Raw genomic sequence first — 8,758 nt, 5'->3', positions numbered from 1 at the left:
GTTGATGTTCTAATCACTTTACATATATTCATTTATATAATCTTCCCTAGCACCCCATGAGGTATTATCATTATTATTATTATTCTGAGACACAGTCTCACTCTGCTGCCCAGACGAGTAGAGTAGAACAAGCATAGCTCATTGCAACCTCAACCTCCCTGGCATAAGCAAACCTCCTACCTCAGCCTCTTAAGTAGCTGAGACTAAAGTTGCATGCCACCATGCCCAGCTAATTTTTTATTATTTTGTAGAGATGGGGTCTCACTATGCTATCCAGGATGGTCTTGAAGTCCTGAACTCAAGTGATCCTCCCGCCTTGGCCTCCCAAAGTGCTGGGATTACAGTTGTAAGCCACCATGCCTGGTCTATTATTATTATGATGATTATTTGCCTTTTCTAGAGAAAAAAAATCCAAGCAGAGAGAAATCAAACAACTACCCAAAACTAGCCCAGGATTCTAACATTAAATTCTACAACTCTCTCTGAAGTCATGAAAAATTTAATGTCTCTTTCTTTAGCTGTAAACATCTGTTCTCTAACCTGCCTACATAAGGGACATTGCTGATGATAAAACCTTTGTGAAGAGGCTGACTGTGTTGTCATTATGAGAGTGCTAGCATTATTATTGAGGCAATGCTTTTTCCAGAAATACTAAATAGATGCTCACGTTCTCAAGCAATACCACAAAGCCTTTAAGAAGTTTACAGAGACTCATCAGCTAAAGAACCCTCCTATATGTTCACAATAGACAATAATGCCAAAGGAATCCTCTCTCAAAAGAAGAAAGATCTCTTTCTGACACCCTCTTGCAATTCTTTCAAGGTTTGGGGGATGGCACACTTCTTTCTTATAAAATGATTCCCCACTGAGAATAATAGCTGGGCTCTTGTCCTTACAAGAGCCTCTCCCACAAGGGCCAAACCAGAGGACCAAGCCATCTCAGAGATGGGGTTTTGAATCTGGGAGGCAGCAGATAGAGAAATAGATAGCGAATACATCTGTTTTCACAAGAGCCTGTTGTTCTCTGTACTAACTGCTATAAAAACGACATGAAACTAGCCACACATTAGTTTTGGTTCTCGTGACTAAATCAAGGAATGGAATGATGGTGCTGTGTCATTAGAAATGAAACCAGTTCTTAAGCAAGAGAATAGGGCCAATATTTTAATAACCTGAACGATTTCATAGAAAAATCAAAGCTGAAACTTCTACACCCTAGCCCTGAACACCTGCTGCTTAAGTTGGTTCTGAACCAGTGAAACTTCCGTCTTGTCATGAAGACATGGGAAGGGCCCTGACTTGCCCAACAGTCAAGGTGGCTGGAGACATCTTCTTTCCATCTGCTGCCTGCTAAGTGGAAACAGGGCTCAATCTTGGCTTCAACAGTGCTGACTGTATTTGGCACTTTAAGAAAAGTCCTTCATATTTATTTTTTTTTCAAATATAGAACCTCATATATTTTGATGCATATGATGTATCCTCTAATATATGAATTTGACCTTCTCTGAGGTATTATCATCCACATTTTTTCAGATGAAGAAATTGAGACTTAAAGACCTAAGTGACTTAGCTAGAAGCAGGCAGAGCTGGGGTTCCAAACAAAAGTGTTCTTATCTGGATCTGCACTGCCTTAAATTTGGCCTGCATCACAATAATAATGATGTTGAGGTAGTAAACATTCATAAGTTGCCCCCCACACATCTGCTGCCCCCTTTCCTGCCACAGCACCCAGCTTTTACCTGGAGGGAACCCCCTCCTGCGCACTGCCTCTCCTTTCTCTAGCGGGTGGATATAGCCAGCTCCAAGGGGCAGGTCCTCCTATGCTTAGGTCAATCAGAGTACCCATCATCTGGCCAGGTGATTGGCTCAGGGGTGGGCACATGGGCTGATTCAGACCCATGAGGTTTGAGGAAACGTTCACTGCTGCTTCCGGGAAAAACCTTCCTCAGTCCTCTGTTGTCATATGGCGGGGACAACCCCTCTTTTCTTGGCTGGTGTATTGGAGAACACAAAGTCCAAAATCCCTCAGCCACTTGTGCCATCAAGAGAAGTGCCAGCCTGAACATGAAGCCAGCACAGGGACGAGGCAGCCCTTATGAGCAAAACAGACCTGGCGCTTGGATCGTGAAGAAGGTGTAAATTCCAGATCAAGCTGTGGAGCTTTCAGGCTGTGAGCCAATACAATCCCTTGGTTGGCTTAAGCTGGTTTGCGTTTGATTTTCTGTCACGTGGAAATTCTTAACAAATTCGAACACTTGCTGGTGCTGCTCCCAGTAATATCTGATTGTCGCTTTGGTTTCTCAATCAATAGCATAAAACCCATTTGACCAAAACGACTAATCCTCAAAAATTCATCAGCATCTCTGGAACACAGTCGTCTCCGATGCCCACCTGACTTTCCGGACAGGACCCTCGTTTTTCTATTCCTGAGGTCTGGCTTCTTCCATTTTCTGCTCCAGTATAGCTCAGTCTAGGTCAGTTCTCCTTCAGGTTCCACCAGTGACAAGTGACAGCTGCAGTCTGCTGAGGAAACAGGAGCGCGGGCAGCCAGCTACAGATGCCGGCATCGGCCTGACGAGAAAAGCAGTGCTAAGAAAGGGTTTGGCCACAATATATTTTTGTTTGTTTTTGAGACAGGGTTTCCCTCTGCTGCCCAGGCTGGCATGCAACAGCATGATCAAAGCTCACTGCAGCCTCGACCTCCCGGGCTCCAGTGATCTCCTGCCTCAGTCTCCTGAGTGGCTGGGTCTACAGGCCTGTACCACCACACCCAGTTAATTTTTGTATTTTTTGGTAGAGATAGGGTCTCACCATGTTGCCCAGGCTGGTCTCAAACTCCAGGCAAGTAATGTCTGCCTCGGCCTCCCAAAGTGTTGGGATTACAGGTGTGCGCCACTGTGCCCAGCCTCACACAATATATAGTTAATAGAATGTAAAACCAGTTGGGGGAAAGTTCTTTGGAACACATGAGCCACATACAGTATTACCTCTCCAGCTCTTTAGCAGAATGCTGAATCCCAGAAGTTTTGGGACCACTCTGAAGACCTCTATTTGCTGTGGGTTGACTCTCCCAAAGGTTCAGAGATTTGGCATCAGAGATTATAAAGTCACATGAGATTGAGAATCTGTAATAAAAACTGGTTTTTGTGATTCTAGTCAATCTCAGTTTCTCTAGAAAAATTCTGTTATTTCCACTTCTGGCCAATATGACTAAGCACCGAGGTGGAAACACAGTCTAAAGTATTGAAAGAGCCCTGTCACTACCCTCTATAGTCCGATGTGAGAAAGAAAGCATAAATGAGTACGGCAGGGCCAGATGTGTAAAGGAGGTCCCTCTTTCCCTGTGCATTTCTCCCATACTCATTCTATCAGCGAGGCCATTTTTCAAATGTCTTCACTCATCCATTTCTCTCCACGTTTACTGGAATCATGTAACTGATTCACTCTGTAAATGTGTATGCTGAAGGTCTGCAGTGTCCCCGATGTTTTTCTAGTGGCTGGGAGAAGCAGACACACCATGGAATGTGAGCTGCACATTCTAGGGACTCTTCTTGCTCAGACCAATGTAAGTGCCTTCCTTCTGGATGCCCCTGCTTCCTCTTTTCCTGTCTTCTTCCATTTTCCACATTGTAGCCTAAGAGGTCTTTTTAAACCATCACTACTTCCTTGTTGAACAGCTTCCCATCACTCCTTCAGTGAAACACCCTGCAGCCTCCTCAGCCCTGCAGGGCAGCCGCGTGCCTCCTGCATCTTTGGCCTTTTCTCACATCCCATGTTCATTCCTCACAAGCGCCTCCTTTCAGATCCTTAAGCATGTGCAAGGTTTTTTTCTTTCTTTCTTTTCAGAGCTTTTAATCTGCTTTTATTTCTGCCTAAAAGAGTAGCTTTCAAATTGTGGGGGAGGGCATAATTCCCATTAAGAAATACATCTTATATAATGAACCAGTAAATACATCAACACATACCTATACATAAAAGGTAAAAGTGTTTTATAATACTTCTGGTATTTTCTATTCCATTTTTTTTTTTTTTTTTAAAGCTAGTCATGACCCACTGACTGCAATTTGAAGACACTCCTTCCTCTGTTCTTTAAATGGCTGGTTCTTTCTCATCTTTCAGCTTTCTACCTAAATGTCAGCCACTTACAGGGGCTTTCTCCAACCACCTGATCTAAACCAGACGCCTGACTGGGGTTATTTTTATTCTCAGCCCCTTGTCCCCTCTCTTTAGGGAATGTAGCAGAGTTGTAATAAAATATTTCATTGTTGAGATTTGCTCTTTTTCTACCTCACAAACCACATAGATGGCTTTTGAAGGCAGGGACTTTATCTGCTTTGTTCCCCATGGTATATCCAGCTTGGGTTCAATAATTAGCATCAGAGTAGGATACAAATAAATATTCATTGACCGACTGAGTTAGTGAGTGGGTATGTGATGCTAAGGCCTGGATTTAAAAAGAAGACTCCCAAGTAAAAGGAATAAGTCTCTTGGAGAAATGGCCAATTCTAAGGCTGGAACAAGAAATATACAAGTAATGCTAGAAAGTAAGGAAGTGCTTAGAAAACAAAAGGAAGGGGCCATGTGAAAGTCACAGGGGCCAAGCTGAAAGCTCCCAATGGCCAAAGCGAGAACAATCTGAGCAACAAATAAACAACCTACAATCAGACTGTAACCCCAAACATGAGAGTTCATATTGATATAAACAAATGGTTTTCTAAATAACAGAAGAGATAAATCTTCTTTTTCTTTTTTCTTTTTTTTTTTTTAATCAGCCCTGCAGAAACAGGGCCTGAAAAAATTGGATTAAGACTCAGAATTGTTCCTCTCCACGGAAATCTTTAGTAAAAGGCAAAATATTTATACGATTTGAAGAGAAGCCAGAGTATAGAGATAAATCTTCTTTACAGAAAAATTTCAAATAATTTGTGCAGATACAGGTTGCCCATTCCTAATCTAAAAACCCCAAATTCAAAATGCTGCCAAATCTGAAACTTTCTGAGCACCAACAGATCACAAATGGAAAATTCCACACCTGACCTCATGTGACAGGTCGCAGTCAAACACAGTCAAAACTTTGTTTCATGCACAAAATTATGTAAAATACTGTAAAAATTACTGTCAGGCTATGTGTATAAGGTGTACATAAAACATAAATGAATTCTGTGTTTAGACTTGGGTCCCAGCCCCAATTTACTCATTATGTATGTGCAAATATTCCAAAATCCAAGCAAATCTGAAATCTGAAGCATTTCTAGTCCTAAGCATTTTAGAAGAGGGGTACACATCCTGTACTACCCTCAAAAAGATACAGCTTATTCTCCCCATCCCATGGTACCCTCTTGAAGGGAGGCAGTGCTGCCCTCAGTGATTCCTTCTGAATAATGGAGTAGGGAAACAGTGGGGAAACCTGGCAGACAGTACCTCGGCCAGGCAGTCAAGGTGGACCTCCCCAGTGCTGCCATGTGATAGCATGTCCTGCCGATGTGATGTGGTGAGCAGGGCATTTCACCTCAGTGGTCTTCCCCTAAATAACCCATATACCCACTATGACATGAATTGAGCATCAAACTCAAATAGAGGGGCATTCTCCAAAATATCTGAACGAGTACTCCTCAGATCTGTCAAAACTTCATGAAGCATAACTAGAAACTGTCACAGAACAGGGAGATTAAGAAGACGTGACTGTAAGGTTTGTTCTTGGGTTCTTGCCGAGTTTAAAAGGAAGAAACTGAGGCCAACACAAGAAGATCCAATGTGAAGGAATTTACTCAGGCTCCTGGGCGAGGTTCTGTGGCCCAACAGGAGGGGCCAGAGAAGTCGCACAGACTCCTCTCAGACGTGGGGTTTTATAGGGAGTGAAGGAGCTCGATTGGTTGTGGGAGAGCAGGACTACTATTGGATAAGGTTACAAGCCTTTGTTTGCATACAGGACTTGGCTGCTGTTGGCTAGAAAGACTCGGCTGCTATTGGCTAGAAAGACTTGGCTGCTATTGGCTAGAAAGACTCAGCTGCTATTGGCTAGAAATACCTGGCTGCCATTGGCTAGAAAGACTGGATACTATTGGCTAGAATCACAAGACCCCGCTTGCATACTGGGTTCTTTAAGGGAAAGCAAGGCTGTGTGAGAAAGGGAGAAGGAAACATGCCCGAGTATGTCCAAGCTTTCGGACAAAAAGTGGGGAGGTGTGTGTGTCCGAGCTCCCGGCGAGGCAATCGGCCTTACATTCCAATCTTTTGATGATAGCTAGAGGGTGCCACTCTTTTCTGACTACTTCCTGCTGAATAGGGGCGAAGTAAGGGGGACAGGTCAGTCGGCTGGTGCCTCGACCGTGAATCGGACGAAGGGATGAAGCAGCATTTGATTGACAGCCACTCGTCCAATTTCTTGCATACGAGCTTGTAGGAACCTCCTTTTTCTGCCATCAATAGGTCAGGGGCCGTTGGTTTTGGAGAATTACTTGGGCTAGTAACGTGATTTGTCACTGGAGGGAGGCCAGAGAGGCGGCTGACGCTTCAATGGCCACACGGAGCTTGTCTTCCAGTTGGGTGGCTGAAGTGACACTGTACCCTAGGGTACTGCTCTCGAGTCCGGCTGCTGCTAGAGAGGATGCTAGAGAGAGACCAACAACTATTGGGAGAAAGACAAACTGCTCATTTGTTTCGGGGAGCAGAGGGAAGTGTAAGGAGAGATAGGAGCTCAGCTTGCCCGTATACCTCCAAGTGCGAGACTAGAGTAAAGGGCACACAGTCAGAAGGGAGAGAGGCACTTATAACCTTGGTTAAGGTCCCATTACACCAAAAGTATCCTCCTGGAGGTGAAAAGGTAAGGTCTGGGCTAGAGAGAGGAAGGTTAGACAGGCCCTCCCGAGGTGTAACAAATGTATCCATTAGTTTAGGACAGGAATGGGCTGGGGAGGGGAAATGGGATGGAAGAGGAAACAAAGTAGCCGAGCTGAGTAGAGAAGTGGGATGAAGGCTGACTAAAGGATTTTCAAAGAGAAAGTAAGACTCAGTGTAGAGGAATAGTAAAGAAGGACTGAGACCTGGGAAGGTATGCTAGGCCCTGAATAGGAAAAAATAGCTCCCATATACCCGCCACCTGCAGCTTTACCCTGGGCTCGGCAAGGATGATGGGGATCCTCGAGTCTGGGCTGTGTCAGTCATCCAGAAGGCCAAGAAATTCAGGCAAAGGGATTGCTTCCTGTGGACTGGCCTGCTCCTCAAATAGAGGTGTGGGGAGTGGGCCTGTGTCCAGGTTGGGCAATCAACCTTTCAGTGTCCAGTCTGCTTACAGTTTGGGCAAGGTCCAGGAGGTGGACTAGGACAGGGGCACTGCCGGGCCCAATGACCCTCTTGACCACATCTGAAACTGGGCCTGGGCCGGGCCCTTGGAGCCTTTTGGAAGAATTTCGATGGACCTCCCACACTGGATGTTTGGGGGGCTGCCGGCCTCAGGGCTGCTACAATAGCTTGGGTTTGGAGGCTCACCTCTTGCTGTAAATGGGCCTGGCGGTCGGCCTCAGCCTTTTCCTCCCGGCCATTAAAAACTTTAAATGCCAAGTTTACCAGGTCTCGTATGGGAGTTTGGGGCCTTCCTCAGCTTTTTTAAGTTTCCTCCTTATATCAGCCGCCGACTGGAAGATGAAGTGGGTGGCTAGAACTATAGCCCCTGCTAAAGAGGCCGGATCCAGCTGGGTATGGAGGATCATAGCATTAGTTAGTTGGTCGAGAAAGGCAGCGGGATTCTCAGTAGGGCCCTGAGTTACTTCCCTCAGCTTATCATAATTAACTACCTTCTGGGCTGTGCTTTGAAAGCCTGCTAAGAGGCATCGTTAGGAGCACAGCACGAGCAGGTGTGAGCACTAACAGGAAAGGCCAGGTTGTAATTAGGAGGTGGAGAAGCTGAGGTGGGTTGAGGTCTGTCATAAGGCGGAGGATTATTCGGTCAGGCCAGCGGAAAGGAGAGTTCCACAGACGAGGAGCACTAGGCAGTGGTGCAAGAGGAATAGAGGGTGGGGCGGGAACAAAAATACTAGAAAGCCTGCAGGTTTACAATGATTATAATTAGGAAGAAAACAAAAAAAAAAGACAGGGCTAGGGCTATCTGCCACATGGAAAAATTAGAGGAAAGCAAGAAACGGCTGTTATCTAGAGAGAGAGAAGAAAAGAGAAAAAAAAAGAGAGAGAAACAGAAAAAGAAAGAAACCGAAAATACAGTTTCTTACTTAATGGGAGCCTTTTATGCCAATGGGCCAGTTCAAAATAAAGATTTTGGTATAAGCCGGGTGGGTATATGGCTCTGCCGTGAGGCAGGGCTACTTGAATGGGGCTTCTGAGTACCCACACCTCAGTCGCTGCTGCGGAGATGGTCAGAAGAGCGGCTCAGCGTCCCAAGCCATGCTACCGAGCATCGGAGACGAGAGGGTTCAGGAATGTGGGGACGTCTCCCTCAAAATCCTGACCCTGAGAAACCCCTTACGGGGAGAAGACAAGAGTGTAGGGAGTCTCCTCTATGCTCAGGTCCTCGAGACAAGGCCGGGGTCCCGGACCCATGGTGAGAATCCCTGATGCTGCAGCGGTTTCGAGCAGGGACCTTACGAAGCAGACAATGAGTGGGGTAGTGGGCAACAGAAGTCTTACCTTGTGGTGAAACAGCAGCTCCCCGGTCCGGCTTTATGTGGAGGAGTCAGTTTCCCCCGGGGGGGGTCTTACAACTCCTCCCGGGTTTCGGCACCATTTGTAAGGTTTGTTCTTGGGT

At 45.6% G+C, this 8,758-nt stretch overlaps 1 non-coding gene across 1 annotated transcript; it reads right to left on the bottom strand.

Annotated features, from left to right (window-relative positions):
* Positions 1-4,770: 4,770 nt before the first annotated feature.
* On the bottom strand, positions 4,771-4,886 carry LOC135268464 (U5 spliceosomal RNA). Its single transcript, XR_010336782.1, has one exon. It is a non-coding gene; the product is annotated as a U5 spliceosomal RNA (small nuclear RNA).
* Positions 4,887-8,758: the final 3,872 nt, after the last annotated feature.

The sequence above is a fragment of the Aotus nancymaae genome, unplaced genomic scaffold (assembly GCF_030222135.1).
Source record: "Aotus nancymaae isolate 86718 unplaced genomic scaffold, 86718_ANA_hifiasm-v0.15.2.pri h1tg000040l, whole genome shotgun sequence".
Lineage (NCBI taxonomy): Eukaryota > Metazoa > Chordata > Mammalia > Primates > Aotidae > Aotus > Aotus nancymaae.
Note: the sequence above shows the minus strand (reverse complement) of the source record. Positions and strands in the feature narration are given on the sequence as shown.